The 20,780-nt window shown below is 39.5% G+C and overlaps 1 long non-coding RNA gene across 1 annotated transcript; it reads left to right on the forward strand.

Annotated features, from left to right (window-relative positions):
* The first annotated feature begins 5,567 nt into the window (after positions 1 to 5,567).
* Positions 5,568 to 13,231, forward strand: LOC108536721 (uncharacterized). The gene is made up of 2 exons (XR_001887603.1): positions 5,568 to 5,898; positions 12,882 to 13,231. It is a non-coding gene; the product is annotated as an uncharacterized LOC108536721 (long non-coding RNA).
* The last annotated feature ends 7,549 nt before the right edge of the window (positions 13,232 to 20,780 follow it).

Consider the following 20,780-nt stretch of genomic DNA (forward strand, 5'->3'; position numbering starts at 1 on the left):
AATTAATTAATTTTATTTTATTAATCGATCTGCCTCATGTCAGAGATTTTGAGCAAAAATTTAGGGGGCCAAGGGCCTTGGCTCCTATAGTTTGGTGTTATAAATGGGATCAGCAAACCTGCTCTGCTCTTCTAGAAGCTACAAAGAAGACAACCCAATAACCTGACAAGCCAGCAAAAGGATAAGAATTTTTCTGCCAGTCAGACTCCCACCTGCTCTCTATGTGTAATCTGGTTGAGCAGCCAATGAAAATTACCACTTGTCTCCTCTGCAAAGTTTTCATTAGTGAAAGAAAAACATTTGTATACGTATGACTGGTCTTGGTATAGTGACTCTGGTATACCTTTTGGTACTTTGTGGTATGATTATTCATATTGTCTGAAATGACTTCTAATGACTTTTTCGGTTAGAAACATTGCTGATTCTTTCAATGTTTAGTTTTCCAGGGTAAAGAGAACTTTTTTTTATCTTTTTTTAATTATTACACTTTTTTTCTTTTAAGCTATTTATAAGTTATGACAAATTGAGTAAAATACACTTTTGCAAGCAAAATGAAAGCATTTTTCTTTCTCTCTACCATATTTCTCCAGAATTGGAAACAATTTGTGCGTATTCTTACTTTATGGCGATATAGCTATTTGCATAAATTCAATAAGAATCTGTTTTCTTTTGTAACAGGACACAATTGGAAACACTGGTTATTTTACCAAGGCTTTGACTGGAGTGGCATGTAACCAGACTGCTTTGAGGAATTGAAGTGAATTCATAAAAAGCCCCTTTAAAATACTGGCACGTACCTTGTCTAAGCATTTTCTTTACAAAGTTTCTGACCTGTGGTAAGTAAAGAATGTCACTTTCTTGACAGATCCAGGAAGCTCAAGTTATTTTGGGAACTCAAGAAGAGAAGAATTTACCCAATGTATACAGGTATCTGCAGGCACAGATAAATTCTCAGCTTGGCTAGCCTAGAGAGTCTTTTAAAAGTCTAATTTGAGATTTCTTATTTTAAAAGTCCCAGCAAAGTCAATTTAAAGGAGCCTATATGGCCAATCACTATTCTTGCTGCACTCTATGCAAATCATCAGACCAAGTATAAAAGAGTAAAACTTGTTTTGCAAATAAATTGGTTGTATTATGTACAACCTTGGTAAAAATGGGGAACCAGAGAGAGAGAAATTATGCTTCAGAAAAAAACTATATGGTACAGTCATTATTAGATTATAGCCTCATCTATTACTTTTGAGTTTTTATTGTTTATCTACAATTTGGATTCAATCCTGAACTCTCCTGTAGCTACAAGTCTATAACTAATGTATCCCATTTTTCCCCATATGTCTGACTTGGAATCACTGAAATTAAAACTGCTTTTTTCCTAAAGCCCCAAAAGCTGAAGCTAGACAACTTAATATAAATTTTAAGAGAAATCACTATAGCAACTAAATATATGAACAGTCTTCCTGTTTGTTGATGTATTGACTTTGCAGAAAGTTTCCTGGAATATCTCATGTAAACTGCAAACCAGATTGCCACTATCTTCTCTGACTTCATCTGAACATGCTTCAAGCTCAACATCTAAAAATCCTCTCAACCGGCTGACCTCTGGACTAAAAAACTGAGTTTATAGTTTGTTCTAACCATTAACTTTGGTTTTTCTTTGATATACATAGAAGTGCCTCTTACTGAATATCCAATTGCTCAAATCACATAGAGGACTGACATTGGGGGAACCCCGTCGACAACAGCACTGCTTGATTCAACTGTTAACTATTTAACTGGACTGGCCTATTCTCTGGGTTTAATAGCCTATAAGACAATCTAGCAACTCTATTTTGGACTATGAAACTTCTAGGGGAAATTTCACAATGGGGAACGTTGTGGATCAGAAAACAGCAGCCCAAAATGAAGGCCTCAGAAGCAGCCTCAGAAGCAAGTTTTTCTCTGACCTTCTCCTGCACTGCTATCTCTCAGTCCCATTCTTTCCCAAGGCTCGCCATAGAAACTAGAATCCTTCTTCCTTCTGGTGGGTCTTACAACAGAACCCTTCTCCCCCAGATTAGTCATAAAACCTAAAACTATTATTCTAATATTCCCTCCACCTTTCTATGTAAAACCAGCCATAAAGAAACTATCTGACCTACCTTGTTTGACTGTAGGTCATAAGATCCCATTCCAGAGAGGGTCCTTCCCCATACTGAGAAGAAAGGAATGCTTGCTTAGAGAGGCTGAGAAGAATCTATACAGGGTTTGCTGGGTTTCCCACTCTGTCTATTAACATTAGTGTCTACTCTTTTTGTTCAATCCTGTTTCTACATGGCTGTCCATACTTTGTTAAACTTAAGCATAAAAATGGACAATTTCTTCTGTATCTTTTGGTCTTCATTCTGAAAGCTCTCGTGTATACATGTTAAATAAATTTGTATGCCTTTTCTTTTATTAATCAATCTGCCTTATGTTGGTAATTTTGGCAAATCTTTTGGGGCCAAGGGTCTTATAGGGGCCTCACCCATGAACCTAAGATGAGAAGAAAAAGAGATATTTTCTTCCCCTCCACCTACCCACACCTTACTCTGTTTGTCCCTTCTGTAACTTAAACCTTTAGACACCCACACATGCCAGCTTAGCTCTCTGACTGTGTCTTCAGAACTATGCACCCAGAAGAGTTTCTGGGACATGGTGTGTTTTTCTTGCACTCCATAATTTGAACTGAGTTCTGCTGGCCTGGAATTCTGGTTACCCTTCCTGGCCTTTTTCTGTGTAAGTCTCTTGATATACACTTGAATCCGTGAACATTAAATCCAGACCTAGTTTCCTGGATTCCAAATCTTGCCTTCTCTCTAGCTTGGCATGATATTTTGACTTTGATTTCCTTTCTGTAAGCATGTTGCCCCTCCCGTCCTTTTCTCTTCTGTGAGCAGATGTTTCTGTACTAAGAAGTAATTTCTTGTCTGCACTCTCAGCTCCTCTCATTCGCTCCCTGCCCTGCTTCTTCTCAGTTTGTCCCATCTTCTTGCTACTCATAATTTGCCTGATACTTTTGAAGGTACCTTTCCATAGAGCTGCTTTTATTAAGTGAAGAAATTGTAAGTGTAAAGGTAGAATAGTAAAAGACATGAGTCATGTACTGAAACTTCATCTTTTCGAGAAAATGTAATCCTCATAATTCTTTTAAAAGGATAAGGCATCAATTGGAAGATTTTGGCTGCAGAATAAAAATCCTCCCTATACCTAGCTTGTTCTCCCTACTCTGTTCCTCCATTTTAGTCCCCAAATGACCAGTTTTTCCTTTCATCAAAGAAAAAATATCCGTATAATTATATGGTTATATGATAGACCATTTTCAGTCACTTAATCACTTAATTCTTACCAAAGAAGTTTCTCTCTATTTCCTCTAACAATTTATTTCCTGTATGATTTCCACTTTGAGTATCTCCTTTTAATTAATGAAATTCATATTCATTCCTGAAGTCACAGGACCTCCCCAACCACCTGTACCTTCTGTTTCACATCCAATTACTTCTTACTAAATTCCCAAAGAGCACAGTGATTTAGGCTCAACAGACAACATTTCCTTTAAAATACATTTTAAGCATAGATAACCTGAAAAAGCATTGAATATTCCTAAATTTGCATTCCAAATGTATGTGTTTTAGAGATGGGAGTGGTAAAAGGGAAAGGTCAAACTCAACATTATTCTCAGTCATCTTGATTCTGCATTTGTCACATGATTATCCTTTGGCAAAATTCTAGAATTCCAACACTTTTGTAAACATGGGACAGGGCTACTCAAATGCCAGTGTACCAATCCTTGTGTTTTACTTTTGAGTTGATTGCTATACTATTTTGCAAACTCAGAAAATGATGCCCCAAAGTATGGCACTTTGATATGCTGAGTACTTTGAACTAAAGAAAATGGAAAGACCTCAGAAGCAGCGCAGAATCAAAATCTCTCTGACCTTCTCCTGTCTCCCAACCCCTCTTTCTGCTCCAAAGCAAGTAATAGAAACCAGAATTCCTCTTTCCTTTTTTTATTTTTTATTTTAAAAATATATATTTAAATAGAGAAAGGATCTCACCGTGTTGCTCAGGCTGGTTCTGAACTATTGACCTCAAGTGATCCTCCTGCCTTAGCCTCCCAAAGTGTCGGGATTATAAGCATGAGCCATCACACCAACCCCAGGATTTCTCTTACTTAAGGTGTCATAGAAACTAGAACCTCTCTTCAAAGCAAACCATAAAACCTAGAAATGTTACTCTCTGCCTTCTCCCTTCTGCTTTGAAGACCCTCATTCCAGAGGAGTTCTGCCCCATACAGTGGGGTTCAGGGGAAATGCTACCCAGAGACATCTAGAAGAATCTGAACAGATAGACCTTGCTATGTTTCTCCCCTCGGTCTATTACCACTAGATTGTACTATTTTTGTTCAATCACATTTCTACATGGCTGTCCATTCTTCATCAAACCTAAGCATAAAAGTAAGCCATTTTCCCCGGCTCATTGAGTCATCATTTCTGAAGTGTCCTGTGTCACATAAAACTTTGGTTAAATAAATTCATTATGCTTTTCTCTTGTTAACCTGTTTTTGTTATAGAAGTGTTGATTGTTACTCTTATAATTTATTTAAAAAAAAGGTATCACATCTTTCTACCCCTACACTACTTATACAATAATAGTTTTGCTTGTTTCAAAACTGATATGTTTCTTAAAATCATAATCCATTTTGTTACTAAATTAATATACATAATGTATATTAATAGTATTAATATACTATATAATATACATAATATAATATACTAAATTAATATACATACATAAATATGAATAGTGCTGGAGGCCCAGGCAATTCCAGTTTTTCACAAATTACCATCCACCCTTCCTAAGTCAGTGTTTAACAGACTTTCCACGCAACTATTATTGTGTGATGATTTTGTTCTAAGGCAGAGGAAAAAACCATTCAACCCTCCACACAGATGAATAAGGTGGTTTACCATGTGAATTCCTAAAGGAAAACACATTTAGAGTTCCAATTCATGCTGTATCTAGAATGTCCATAAGCCCAGAGTTACGAAACTCAACTCCGCTCCAGCATCAAGAAGAGAGGGGTGACAAGACCAGTTAGCGCCAGCAGTGCCACTAGGAAAGGGAGAGGTGGCAGGCATGTGTGAAGGGAATGAACAGCCACAGGATTTTGTCAGCTGGATCAACAGAATAAGAAAGACCCCAATATCAGGGAGGGAGGGGAGCACCATGACAGCAGCAACAGGAAAGTGCACATAAGAGATGTGTTAAATCAAACTAAATTTAAGCTTTAGAAGTCTCCATATGAGCTCTACATGACAACCTGAGAGCTCTACATGACAACTGAAAATCTGACTTAGGAATTTGCCTTTGTAACAAATAGCTGAGTCTCGGCCAATCACGGCAGCCAAGCTTCAATCAATGTCAGGTGGCCAGCTATTCAAACCCGGTTCAACAGGCAAATACCAAGCTTTAACTAGCTGAGCTGTCTGCACACCTCCTTCCATCTTCTGTTCTTCAGTGACCTTTTATTTTGTCCGTAAACATTAACCAGCCATGTGGCAGCCTCAGAAGTCTTTCAGAACCTGTTCTGGTTCTGAGGATTGCCCGACGCACAAACAGTTCTTTGCCCGATTAAATGCTGTTACCTTTAATTTGTCTAAAGCTTTTCTTTTTACAGATGTTTATAAGATAGATGTTCATAAGCAAGAGAATGTAACTCTATTTGCCTTTAAATACTTGTTATGAAGAAGTTATATTTGGAAAGTTCCAAGAAAGCTGCAATCACTTACTGTTGCCGGAAACTGCCTTGTGGCCTGGCATCCTGGGAATTTGCTTGGCTTTTTGTGGCTGCCATCCAAAACTGGGAACCACAAGTCAAAGGTAAATATAAGCTAAAATTACATTGCTTCCCTTCCTTGTTTATGCATTTCTGCTGAATGGGGACATTTTAGCAGTAATATTGCATTTGTTAGGAGGATAGACTGTCACAGCAAGTCAATCATAGCTGTAATAAAAACACAGAAATATTCTTATGCGTTTTTCCACAATTCACTATGTTAGTTGGGATAAAACTCAGACTCCTAGTTACATAACACTATAAATAGGTGTAATTGCACTTCATCTCTAAATGGGAGTAGATATACATAGAGATGACAGAAATGTGTTAGTTATATTCAATAGCTTCCAAAGAACATCTAGATTTCTAGCTCCAAAAGGAAATTTTTCAAGATTAAACTGAAAACCAGTTTTATAACTTAAAATGAAAACTATTCCTCTAGAAATAGTCAAGGCAAAATACATAATGTTTTCAAAGGGGAGAGACTCATAATCAAACATATCAACATTCACGAAAATGGAAGGCAAAGGAATAGAAATGTTAAGTGTAGACACATTGGAGTCTTCAACGTAAGAGTCAAGTGTTTAGAAGAAACCTTTATCACATCTAAATCAGAGATTCTGAATCTTTTTAAAATTTCTATCAAAACTGATAATTGTACTTTTCATGTATAATTCATCGTTCTGGAAGCATGCAACCCTTCTCACAGTTGTTACAATTAACTGCATTTGGATATCAATTTAAGAATATAACTACTGGCCGAGCACTGGTGACTCATGCCAATAATCCCAGCACTTTGGGAGGCTGAGGCAGGCGGATCATGAGGTCAAGAGATCGAGACCATCCTGACCAACATTGTGAAAAGCCATCTCTACTAAAAAGACAAAAATTAGCTGCGTGTGGTGGCACGCACCTGTAATCCCAGCTACTCCGGAGGCTGAGGCAGGAGAAACGCTTGAACCCAGGAGGTGGAGGTTGCAGTGAGCCGAGATCATGCCACTGCACTCCAGCCTGGGTGACAGTGTGAGACTTTGTCTCAAAAAAAGAAAAAAAAAAAGAATATAACTCCTTATGCTACTTATGCAGACATGTAACAAAATCAAGGTTGTTGGTTACAGCTAGTCATTTTTCTGTGAGTAATCCCAGGCATGCTTAATTCTCTATGTAAGTATCATTACTTGTTAAACTACAACACCCAGTGTCTTCTACTATGGGCCCTCGCTTAGGGTAGATAAAAGGAATAGAGAAAATTAAATTCTGAGTATACTATCAAAAAGAAACTGCTACATTTTCCTACAGGTTGCAGCTATTTTACAGTGCAATATAGAGCAGTAATCAATATGTGTATAGTAAAAGAAAAATTGTGCACTAACAAGAAAAACCAGGGCAAACGCAGTGGCTCACGCCTATAGTCCCAGCACTTTGGGAGGCTGAGATGGGAGGATCACTTGATCCCAGGAGTTAAGCTCTCTTCAGTCATTAAGCTCTCTTCAGTCATAGTTTTCTCAATTTCGATTTTTTTCCTAAGTATAGGAAAGAGAGAGTGTGTGTGTGTATGTGTGTTCTGATGGGAATTTTGTATAAGCAAGACCTTGGATAGCCAGAAAGAATTAAATTTTTTAGAAATTTTTTTGAAAGTCTAATGCCTTTCAAAATGATTATCTTTGTTTGAAATAGTAAAAACAAAATTTGCTAGCAGGCCTTTTCCCAGATCTTGCTCACCTTGAAAAGTAAATAAAGAAATAGGTTAATTCCTGTCCCAATCAAAATACTGCTTTCTCCTTTTTGTGTCTGGGGAGTCAAACTATAGGTCAGCATCCAAGAAAAGATTTTAGTCTCCCTGTTCATCTAGACTTTTCCTTAAGATTCTAAATTCACCGAGTCCCATCTCTTTTCTCATCTATAATTCACATTTGCTTTTGTAATAGTCCTCTATTCCTCGTTCCCTCTCTCCCTTCCTTCTTCCCTCCCTCCCTCACTCTGAAAAAATAAAACAGTAACAATAAAACCATCCCAATGTGTTGAGGATTTGTTGATCAGTTCACTGTGATGTGAAGCTGTCAATGGACAGTTTTTCTAAAATATACTCTTTTCTGTTCAACTGGACTAGACACTCGTCTATCTGTCATCAAGTTCCAGACTCACAGCCCTGTGCTTTTTAGACATCTTTCCAGAATGAATGCGACAAAGAAGCAGCAGACAGCAACTCAGTCTTCTCCAGAGGTATCAGGACAAAGACAGGAGGCTGAATGCATTGTCGTGATTCTCAAAGGTACCTCATAGAGCTTCAGGAAGCAATTCTACTCTATGACAGGAGCATGCTAACTAGAACAGCAGTCAGAGTCGATAAGGCAATCAAATTGAAAAAGGAGGTTTTTTCTCTCTCACACACACACTGCATTTTTATTCTGAATTACCCTTTTCATTAAAAATAAAATCCTCCCCTAGTATGGGTTGGATCTGTGTCCCCGTCTAAATCTCATGTTGAAATGTAATCTCCAGTGCTGGAGGTGGGGCCTGGTGGGTGGTGATTAGCTCATGGGGGCAGTCTCTCATGGTTTACCGCCATCACCCTTGGAGCTGTCACTGGGATAGTGAGATCTGCTTGTTTAAAAGTGTGTGGCACCTCCCTCCTCTCTCTCTTCCTCCTGCTCTGGCCGTGTGAAGTGCTGGCTCCCCTTTTGCTTTCTGCCATGACAGGAATCTTCCTGAGGCCTCCCCAGAAGCAAAAGCTGCCATGCTTCCTGGACTGGTCTGCAGAACCATGAGCCAATTAAACCTCTTTTCTTTATAAATTACCCAGCCTCAGGTATTTCTTTACAGCAATGTGAGAACAGACTAATACACCTCCCCCCACCTCGATCACTCCAATCTAATCATGAAAACGCAAACTGAGACAGAGGAACCTTCTACCAAATACCTGGCCAGTACTCCCTGACTTTGTCATGATCATGACAAATAAAGAAAGACTGAGAAAGTATTCGGAACAGAACAGACTAAAAGACATGGCAACAAATGCAATGTTATCTCCTGCATGGGATCCTGGAAGAGAAAAAGGACATTCGTAGAAAAACTAGTGAAATCCAAATAACCTAAGTAGCAATAAAGTACCAATGCTGGTTTTTAGTTCTGACAAATCTGTCATGAGAATGTAAACGGTTAACATCAGAGAAACTGATTGAGGGGTATACAGAAACTCAGTACTTATTTTGCTAATTCTCTGTTAATCTTAGCTTATTCCAAAATAAAAAGTTTATGTAAAAAATAGGAAATAAAACTTTCATCTTATTTTCTCCCCTCTGGTAGCTGCAATACTAAAATATAAAATAACATTTTATATTATGCAATGTATTCATCTCTGATCCATATTATTTTATCTAATACTCAGAGCTGCGACACGTGTTACCAGGCTTGATTTATCGCCCTTATTTTACATGCGAGGAAATGGAAGTTTTGAGAGGTGGTGACTTGCCAATATTTCACTGTGTTGGTTAGGGCACAAGCTAAGCTATATTTACAAGAAGATCTCGAAAATGCAATAGCTCAAAAAAAAAATTATTCCTTATTTTTCTCTCCTGAAACAGTCAAAAGATGTCATGAAATTGAGGGCCCAGGCTCCTATCTTGCGGTTCCCTTGGGTTTGCCCATGTCATTAGGTAAAATGGATCCACCACATCTGCACGCCAGCCCAGAGGGAAGGGGAAAGAAGGTTAGGAAGCAGCGTCTTATTGTTAAGGACATTGCACACAATTGCCCACATAATTTTAATTTGCAACCCATTAACCAAACTTAGCCTCATGGCTACTCCTAACCTAAAGAAGGCTGGGGAATGTAGTCTAGCTGGGGGGCTGCAACTCAAGAAGTAAAAGAGAGATAATTATGGGGACAAGTAACCAAATCTACCACATTTCCAGGCACTTTAGAAGTAGAAGCGGGCTTTTAATCAAGACCTTCTGATTTCAAGTTTGATGCTATTCCTCTTGCCTGTTGAATATACATTTGCACTCTATTCATCTACATATAAAAGTAAAACAAACACTAAATGCAGCTAATTTTCTATTTTATTTAATATCTTTTATAACTAAATTTGCCACTTAATAAAAACATTGAATTATTAATCATTTCTTTTTGGGTCACATCCCTCTGATGTTCACGTATTTTGTGACATCAATTTAAATATGTAAATACCTTCTAGAACGCATATCTAATATAGCACTGGCTTTAACATTTCTCTTAAAGCTAGAGAAAGACTAAGGTACTAGGCAGAAGGCCAAAGAAGCCAACAGAGCACAGCTGCTCTGTGCTCTGTTGGCTTCTTTTGTCAATTGCTATGTGACCATAGAAAAACTATTTATCTGATCTTTTCAAGATTCAATCCAGGTTTTGTAGGAACTAAAGATTATACGTGATTTAGAGACTCTCTTTAAGAAAAATATCCAATTATTAATCTAAAATTAAGTGTGAAGGGAAATACTTATATGATAAATAAAATCAGAGCAATTAAAAGAATTAAATACAGAAAACTAGCTGGGTGTGGCCAGGCGTGGTGGCTCACAACTGTAATCCCAGCACTTTGGGAGGCCGAGGCAGATCACAAGGTCAGGAGATCTAGACCATCCTGGCTAACACGGTGAAACCCCGTCTCTACTAAAAATACAAAAAATTAGCTGGGCGTGGTGGCCGCACCTGTAGTCCCAGCTACTCGGGAGGCTGAGGCAGGAGAATGGTGGGAACCCAGGAGGTGGAGCCGAGATCACGCCACTGAACTCCAGCCTGGGCGACAGAGCGAGACTCCGTCTCAAAAACAAAAACAAACAAACAAACAAAAAATTAGCCGGGTGTGGTGGTAATGGGTCTATAGTCCCAGTTACTCAGGAGGCTGAGGTGGGAAATCTCTTGAGCCCCTGAGATCAAGGCTTCAGTGAGCCAAGATCATGCCACTGCACTCCAGCCTAGGTGTCAGAGTGAGACCCTGTCTCAAGATAGATAGATAGATAGATAGATAGATAGATAGATAGATAAATAGATAGATAGATAGATGTTTTAAAATAAAAATTTAGAAGTTGATAAAAGCCACAAATACCAAAAAATTCTGAAATATAAGATGTTTTTATTCTGCCTGACATATAATACTTTTCTCCCTACATTGTTTGCTACATACTCATTGATATCTTTATATGGTGACAGTTTTGTAATATTTTCTAAGAGGTGTCTAAAATTAGTTTTAACATGACTGACTAAAATTGCTTTTCTAATATTATAGTTGGGATTTTTTTAAAAAGTAACTTCACATTTAGGTGTACTTGTATTATTATGACTCGTTTTACTTTATAAACACAAAAATTATAGTAAATTCTGTTTTGTCGGATCCCCATCAAAAAAAGAAAAAAAGGGTACTTATCATTACAATGTGCTGCAAAAGAGAAGCTCCACTTTGATGAGGCTTCAAAAACAAGTGAATTCTTTGCTTGCAATTTTGCACATTTGATGACTGCAAAAACTTTCCCCAAACTAGTTTCTAATGCCTTCCATTCCAAGCTTTTTTTCTCTTCTTGCTAACAGAACCAGATTCCATGAGACACATCTGGGAATTACTCCCACCTCAGAACAACTAGCCACAACTTAACCATACATGGAAGTGACCAGAAGCCCCCAAATATATTCTGCTGTGTCCAAATGCATCCCCAACTCAACTTCCCCCAGCCAATTGCCAAAATGCCCAACGTCACCCAGCATGAGATGAGCCATGATGAAGGGGAAGTCAGAAAGGAAAGGGACTGCACCAGTCTGAAGACTGTAGTTCCTCTCGTGAAGTTTACAAAAATATGTGATGATATAATCACATTCTTAGGACCCCTCCCAGAGTCTTAGCTGGATCCTGTGCTACTGAAAACAGCATGGTACTGACATAAAAATAGACACATTGACCAATGGAACAGAACAGAGAGCACAGAAATAAACCCACGCATTTATAGTCAACTGATTTTCAACAAAGGTGCCAAGAACACCCTATGGAAAAAGGATACTGTCTTCAATTAATGGCGTTGAGAAAACTGGACACTCATAGGCAGAAAAATGAAATTGAACCCTTGTCTTACACAACATACAAAAATCAACTCAGAATGGATTAAAGACTTAAACATAAGACCTGAAGCTATAAAGCTACTAGAAGGAAACGTAGGGGAAAAGTTCCATGACATTGATCTGGGCAATGATTTCTTGGATACACAGAAGCAACAAAAGCAGAAACAAACAAATAGGATTGCATCAAATTTACAAGCTTAAGCTTTTTTTTCCTCTTTTTTTAACCTATGAAAAAAGGATAATATTGGCCCATCTTATGGAAAGGCTCCAGTGGGGTACACATCAGTAAACAGTTTGAAAATGAAATACTCTTGGGAAAATAGGTACAGGTCGACTTGCCACCTCCCAAACCTATCATCTCAGTAAATGTAAACGTAAGTAACTTTCTGGTTTATCATACTATCTGTGCTCTTTTCTTTTTATCCCCACTTTTTTTTTTTTTTTTTTTTGAGACAGTCTTGCTCTGTCGCCCAGGCTGGAGTGCAGTGGCATGATCTCGGCTCACTGTAACCTCTGCCTCCGGGGTTCAAGCGATTCTCTTGCCTCAGCTCCTGAATAGCTGGGATTACAGGCACGCACCACCACCACCAGGCTAATTTTTGTATTTTTATTAGAGACAGGGTTTCACCATGTTGGCCAGGATGGTCTTGATGTCCTGACCTCGTGATCCACCCGACTTGGCCCCAAAGTGCTGGGATTAAAGGCGTGAGCCACCATGACTGGCCTTCATCCCCACTTTTATGTAGAATTCTATGATCTCCTTCCTCCCACCTGGCTTATATTTTTTCTTTTTATTTTCTGCTTTTTCTCTTCCTTTTTCCACCCTCCAGCCCCTCTCCTCCCACCCAATCTCCAATTCCTGTTGTTTGTGTCCACTTATGTGCTAGCAGAGCTGCTCCCTTGGCCTTTTCTAAGCTGCTTTTCATACCTTTAAAACCTCCAGATGCTGGGAAATGCCATCAATCCAGAAGAGAAATGTAGCCACGTGATGCCTCACTCACCAGATGGGAATTCAGGGTGACCTCGTCTGATTACCAGCCTCGACTTATGAAATACAGCCAATGATGAAATTCATGGCAGGCAAATTCCCTGTTCAAGGTGGGGCAATAGCATGATGGATGGGCCAGCAGTGATGGATAGCTCCTCTGAATTTTGGTTCGTGGGTTTCCTCCAGCAAGGACTGAGTTGTTCCAGAGATAACACTCTACCAGGGTCTGGGCTCTGGGCTGAATGTTTGCTTAGGGATAACACCCTCATTACTCAGTAAAGCAAATTATTATTGACAATGTAAAATTTTAATTCATTTTGGTAATTTTTAAATTAAGCAGACAGCCTGGCATATGGATCAAGATTCCTAGAACTGTAAAAGATTCTCTCTTCCAAAGTATTAGTGAAACATAGAATTAAAGTAAAATGAAAGATTTATATATAGGATTTATATATAGAAGCTTCTTAATTCTATTTGTCATCTGTTTGTTCTTTTTGGGAAATAACTATGACAACTCACTATAATCTTAATCCTGCATAGTCGTTTGGTTTATATTTTAATACATGACCCTATTTTAGTATTAGGAAATGAATTAGAAATTTAAATATGAAAAAAGTTGGGTGACTTTAATACACCTAATAACATTATCTCATTAATCCTCATGTTGTTTCTGAAAGATGTATGCAATGTATTTTATCTCCATTTTACAGAATGTGAAACCAAGATATCCCAAAGCATTTTAACGTACTTAAGGTCACACAGTGGCTCAGTGATACAGTCAGAAATAGAAGCTAGTTTTTCTAACAAGAAGGTCACTGAAAATTAATCAGAAACACAGCAAGTCCACTCTTTCTTTGATGACTAGAAAATTCGTCTGAAGTTGAATACTGATTTGGGAAGGAATAAAGTCTTCACGGCTGGCGACTTATCATCTTTAGAAGATTTTCAATCCAAAAACCTGTAACATAACTTGTAATCCTCACTTAGATTCAGTACATTACAGCAAAGATAGCTAAAAAAAAAAAAAAAAAAGCCTATAAAGAAAATCTTATTCTTCCCCACCTATCTCATTTATAAAATTCAGAGAGTCATTCCTATGGAAAACAGAATCCATAGATTCCAATAAAAAAAAATATGTAGCTAGCTGGGTATGGTGGCATGCACCTACAGCTCCAGCTACTTGAGCCCAGAAGTTCAAGCCTGCAATGAACTATGATCACACCACTGCACTCCAGCCTAGGAAACAGAGAAAGACCCCATCAAAAAAAGAGAAAGGAACAAAAGAAGGAAGGACAGAAAAAAGGAAAGAAGGAAACGAAGGAAGGAAGGAAGGAAGGAAGGAAGGAAGGAAGGAAGGAAGGAAGGAAGGAAGGAAGGAAGGAAGGAAGGAAGGAAGGAAAGAAGGAAGGAAGGGAGGGAGGAAGGCAAGAAGTTCTAATTCATAGTTCCAGACTCGGGAACTTCTAAGAAGACAGTTTTGGAAATAGGACTCAATTACATTCTAGGGCTTCTGTTCCTGGTTCTGGAGCTGACATCATCAAGGATGAATAATAATAAAGGCCACATCTACATAAAAAGGTTATGGCAAAAATCGTTCATTTATCCTCAGTGTTTGGCTTAGCCAGATGACCAGGTAATTAATGCATAATCATTGACTGTAAAGGGGAAGGGTATGCGAATAATTAATGATAATCATGTGTGTCATTCTCACTCTGCCCCAACTTAACTCCACCTGGAGACAATCCTAATATTCCCGGAGTATTTCAGGATTTTTCCACCACTTAAATGTTTTTTCAACTAGGAGATTTCTTCCACCTTCCTTCAACAAAAATAATTTCTCTGGCTGGGTATGGTGGCTCATGCCTGTAATCCCAGCTCTTTGGGAGGCCAAGGTGGGTGGATCACTTGAGGTCAGGAGTTTGAGACCAGCCTGGCCAACATGATGAAACCTCGTCTCTACTAAAATACAAAATTAGCTGGGTGTGGTGGCACACACCTATAATCCCAGCTACTCAGGAGGGTGAGGCAGGAGAATCACTTGAACCCAGGAGGCGGAGGTTGCAGTGGGCTGAGATTACACCACTGCATTCCAGCCTGGGCAAAAGAGTGAGACTCCATCTCAAAAAAAAAAAAAAAAAAGGAGTTTCTCATATTTATAAATACCAATGTCATATATTTGCAACTGCCATCACATTGTTTTGATTGAACAGATAACCACCAGTTCAATGCTTTTCCAATTTTATTGAGTATAATGATCACCAAGGGTATATGTTAAACACAGATTCTCAGGTCCCCAGTGATTCTGATTCCGATAGAAGGATAGGACTCACCATTAAACAAGAACCAGGCATGACCTTATTCCACAGATAAAGATATTAAGGCTCCAAAAAGTTTCCCACTCAAGGCAACCGATTCATCCATTTAGTCAGTCACGCAGCCATTCAACAAAAACTGATTATGAGTATACATGCTCCAATGCTATCGGTTTGCACAGAACTGGAGCTTGCCGTGGTCCCCAGCCCATTGCTATTTCTCCTTTGTCTGCTGCCATATGTTATCGAACTTCAAAACAACATGCAAGACTGGCAGGGAGTGGACTTAAGAAAGGTTTTATGGAGCAGGTAGTATTTGGAATCAACTTTAAAGGGTGGATAAAATTTCAGCCAGCACAATGTAACAGGGAACTGGGCCAGGAAAGATATTGACAATGGTACAAGGGCCTGTGTTCAGAACCACAGATTGCACCGAGAAGACCAAATAAGTGAATCAACTATAGCACAGCGGTGATACAGCTCAGGGTCCCCCACTCAGCATGTTTCAGAAGGGTACATGTATCTCCTAAGCAGTTCTTGCTGCCACCTTTAAGTTTGTTGGAATTCCCATTGGGAACAGGAGAATCCTAACAGTAGTAGCTTGAGCCCTCCCTGGCCAAGTACCCTTGTGTCTCCAGTGTCAGCTCCAGGATTTCCAGGGGCAAGGACTTCTTCCTCACTAACAACTTACTGATGCAGAAGGATAGGGAATGAGATGGGAAAAGCTGCATGAAAAACCAAACAAGCAGTATAAATATGACCTGAAAAGTCCTCAGGATGCTGGTGTCTCTTGATCCTCTCTCATCAAAATGTGTAAGCATCAAGTTATTTCTCAGGGCTCTTTGGTTTTCAGCATGGGTTGCCTACGAGAATCACCTAAGCTTTTTAAAAAACACTGATGCCCTGGCACCCTCACAGAACAACCAACTCAGAAGCTCTAGGGTGGAGTCCAGGCATCAGTACATGTTAAAAGCTCACCTGGTGGTTCTAATATGTATCTAGGATTATGAAGCATTGACTTCAAAAGGCTGAGCTTGAAGACAACAAATGCAGTATAAATGTGCTGGAGCCAATGAACTGAGATGCAGGTAGCTTTGAATAGAGTAATTTCAACCTGCTACAAGGAGGCTTAGGAAGAAAGGCCAAAGTAATCCCAAGAGAAGGGTGACAGTATGAGCCAACCAATGTGGCACCTAGCGTTCTTATCTCTGTAGGACCAACATGTGCCTGGCTAGATTAATTGATTTTTTTTCCTTTTTTTGAGACGGAGTCTCGCTCTGTCGCCCAGGTTGGAGTGTAGTGGTGCCATCACGGCTCACTGCAAGCTCCGCCTCCCGGGTTCATGCCATTCTCCTTCCTCAGCCTCCCGAGTTTCTGGGACTACAGGCACCTGCCACCACGCCTGGCTAATTTTTTTTATTTTTAGTAGAGATAGGGTTTCACCATGTTAGCCAGGATGGTCTCAATCTCCTGACCTCGGGATCCACCTGTCTAGGCCTCCCAAAGTGCTGGGATTCCAGGTGTGAGCCACTGTGCTCAGCCGAATTGATTTTAACATTAAATAAATAAGTAAACAAAATCTATCACACCAGCTTTTCAAATAAGGAAACTGAGTCATGCAAAGGTAAAATTACCCAAGGCCCTTGCTCAAAAATAAGCATGAACATTTACTAAATTGAATTGACTTTGATACATGCAATAGAACATATTTGAATTATAGGACATTACCATTTTTGTAGGTCAAAATTGTTGCATACAGGGAATTCCATGTGGCTTATCCTAATACATTCCCATCCCATCTTGTCTTTACATGTGTTTCTTACTCAACTGTTGCTGCTCAGATGTTTATGCAGGAAGTATAACTGAGTCTTTTCTTTCTGTTGCTCTGGAATCTTTTTCCAGATACTAATTCCAGCAAACCAAAATGTTCTATATTAAAATAGCAACTTGTCTTTCTTTCTATTTGTTTCAATCAGTTCTGCTTGACAAAGAGTTTAAACCAAAAGAGGCTGGGTAAAAAGTGGCCCTCCTTGACAACTAAATTAGACTAACGAGGCTTTATAGGACTCAACCTTAGCAGGAAGAGCTGAGATTGACTAACCAGCCTCCAAGCTTCTGTGAGAACAAGGACAGATCTTGCAGCAAAGTAACAGAAAAAAAGTCTGTAACCTTAATCTCCAACTTATTTAATAAAAGCAGGATCCAAGAGTAAATTTTCTCCCCTTAGAATGTTTCTGAATCAGAGTATCCTAAAGAAACTATGCTGGCTCTCCCATCAGTTCAATAAGTAAGCTATGCTAAGAAAAGTTTAATTTGATTGTTGTCTAATTAGCACCAGACCGCATTGAATGGTACCATTTTTTACTGTCCCACCAGATTGCTTTGAGTAAGTTCCATGATGCCAAGCCTGTCTCTGTTTTATTCAGCTCCTCATAACCAATGACTGGCACTGTACCCTATATGAGATAGAGGTCAATAAATACTCTGGAAAGGATAAATATTGTTATTAAAGTAGGAGTTGATGTAGTCATAGTACGAACAATTGCTGGTTTTCTAATCCCAACTTAACAAAAACTGGCTATGTGATTCTGAACAAGTCATTTAAATTCTCTGTTCCTCCTTTTACCTAATGAGTAAAAGAGGAGATTGGAATCAAATCCCTCTTCATCTCTGTAATTCTAATGCACATAAGAAAGTGTGATTGAGTTACTCTTATGAACAGTGTAGTTAACATTTCTGTTCTATTTCCCTGTGTGTTCATTCATCTTCTCCATACTTACCTAAAAGCACACCAGGGAAGGGCAGGGAATGCTGAATTAGGAAGCAAATTACAAAGAATTCTCAGGATTCTGCTTGAAGTATCTTTGCTTCTTTGACTAAGTGAGATTTTACAATAGCAAGGCTCATAGGAACAAAGCCTCTGTATGCACAAGTTATGTTCTCTCTGTGCATTGTCTGATTTCATTTAGGAATAATTTCTCAATCCTATTGCCTTCCACACGGTCTACATCATGTTCATTGCAATTTAGTATAAATTCTATTGTCTCTTTGTAAAACAATAGCAATTTTCATTGAAAAGTAGTTTCTCCCCAGTGGAAGGAGATCGGATAATAGCATCTTCTTAGCAAGGTCAGACTTTTGGAGCTTTGCTTCAAATGGATAAACTTATTGCCTCCAAGAATTGAAAATCTAACCCTCTGTACTTGTGGAGAGATACAGCTCCCAAAGGGTAAATGGCCTAAGCCCTAGGATTGCACTGTGTTCTGAAAGGAGGGAAGGAGGTCCCAAACACCACAGCTTTTAACCCTCTATTCCTTTCTATAAGGTTATATATAAGTTGGATCAAAAGGACTATAACCCAAGGGAGAGGGAAAAGAGGCGAGAAAACACAAAGAAGAGTACCTGGCACTCTCCATATCTACTCATCCAACAGCAAAAAAGGCTGCCAACTCCAAACATACATCTTTATATATGTCCAGGCAGGTAACAGAAAGAGAACTTAGCCTCTTAGTTTCTCAGCGAAGTTTGAAGTACATACATAAATTGGCAATACATTTTGGGACACTTAGTTGTAGCACTTATTAAACAATTATGAAGAACATACCACCACATTGGGAGGCCAAGGCAGGTGGATCGCTTGAGTTCAGGAGGTCAAGATCAGCCTGGGAAACATGGTGAAATGCTGTCTCTACAAAAAATACAAAAATTAGCCACGTGTAGTTGTGCGTGCCTGTAGTCTCAGCTACTTAGGAGGTCGAGGTGCGAGGATCACTTGAACCTGGGAATTTGAAGCTGCAGTGAGCCGTGATTATGCCACTCCAACCTGGGTGACAGAACACGACGTTGTCTCCAAAAAACAAAAGAAAAAGAAAAAGAAATAAAATACCACCATCATCTTGGTCAGTGATTTAGAATGCTACATACCTGAAGTTTCCATGATTTGTAGCTGTGTAATAGATCAATTCAAAGCTTAGCAGCTTAAAGCAGTACTTGTTTTATTATATCTTAAGATCTTGTGTATCAGGAATTCAGGCAGGACTCACCTGGGGGCTTTTACCACTCTGTGCGGCATTGACTGGGGTTGCTCAGACATTTGGCTGGCAGGTGTGTTGTGCAGAGGGTCCAGTGTGGCTTCCTGCCCATGTCTGGCACCCTGGCAGGGATGACTGGCAGGCTGGGCTCAGCTGGGGCCATGGACCACAGCACCCATGCTGGCCTCTCTGGCATGAGGCCTCAGGTAGTTGCACTTCTTACGTGGCTTAGGGCTCTTAAAGAAAGTTTCCTAAGAACCAGAATAGAACCTGCTAATTTCTTAAAGGCTGGGCTCAACAGGTAGTATAATATTATTTCCGCCATTTCTGCCGTCAAAGCAGTCACTGAACCACACATTTTCAAGGCAGAAGGCCATAGACATCCCACCCCCATCCAATCTCCTGATGGAAAGAAAGTCAAATAACTCGTAACCATCCTTAACATGCCATATCTGCCAAGGTTCCTCCAAGGTCACACGTCTTGGAAGGACTAAATCTGTAATTCGGCAAGTCAACCTCCAAAAAAGTACAAGAGGCCTGCCAGAAGGGAGGGGTGGGAAACATTAAAACCAATGCCAGGATGGAGGGGTGTGAAAGTAAAGAGAAAAAGTCTGAAGTGTGAGCACCATGGAATCCCGAGTCTGTTACACTAATACTGGAGACAGGAATGCCCTGAGTGGAGAGAAGACGTGCAGAGTTAAGCACAGAAGATTAAGATAGATAAGTGTGATACTATGAAATGTCAGTGATTTTGTCCTCTGATCCTCCTGGTGAGGAAACTGGGGTCACAACTGTTAACAGGAGATGAGGGATCTGAAAAACAGAAAGATAGAGAAGTAGAGTTACAACCTTTAGAGATTTGTTATCAAATTATCAAAGCTTTCCTGCTCAAGAATTTAATGAAAACAACTTTAATATGTTCTAAAGAAACTTTAATAACTCTTACACATTTTTCCCCTGATATAAGTGAATATGCATGAGCCATACAGATTCCCCTTCCAAATTGAGGCACTCATTCCCCCAGGCACCGGGAGTGTTGGCGGCTGGTGGTTCTCAGCCCAGTTTCTCCCTGGGACTCACTCTGTTCTGAAGGGAGCTACTCCCATAGGCAGCCCTCATCTAACCACTGGTCCTCCTTATGAAATTGCCTGATGTCTTTTTCGGTGACTGCATCGCAGTTTAACTCCTCCCTTTGTACAATCGTACCTCTTCTCCTCTCTAAGAGTTGAACCCAAGAGCACTCCCTAATAACATTCTGCACACAAATTCTCATCTCAGACTTTGTTTCCCAAGAACCTCATTCTAAAACATAAGTATAGCAGCAGCTGGGTAGCAACAGCAATGAAAGGTGTCTGTGTCTACTTTGGAAGTCCTGGGAGTGACCAGGTTAGACTGAACTAGCCATGTAAGGGACTTGCTGATTATACTGCCCCATTAGGGAAGCATTGGAATAGCAACCACATAACCAAGGGAAATGGTTCTGAACGCTTCCTTGGAGTGGAGCCTTGTTC

The sequence above is a fragment of the Rhinopithecus bieti genome, unplaced genomic scaffold (genome assembly GCF_001698545.2).
Source record: "Rhinopithecus bieti isolate Rb0 unplaced genomic scaffold, ASM169854v2 scaffold_12689, whole genome shotgun sequence".
Taxonomy (NCBI): Eukaryota; Metazoa; Chordata; class Mammalia; order Primates; family Cercopithecidae; genus Rhinopithecus; species Rhinopithecus bieti.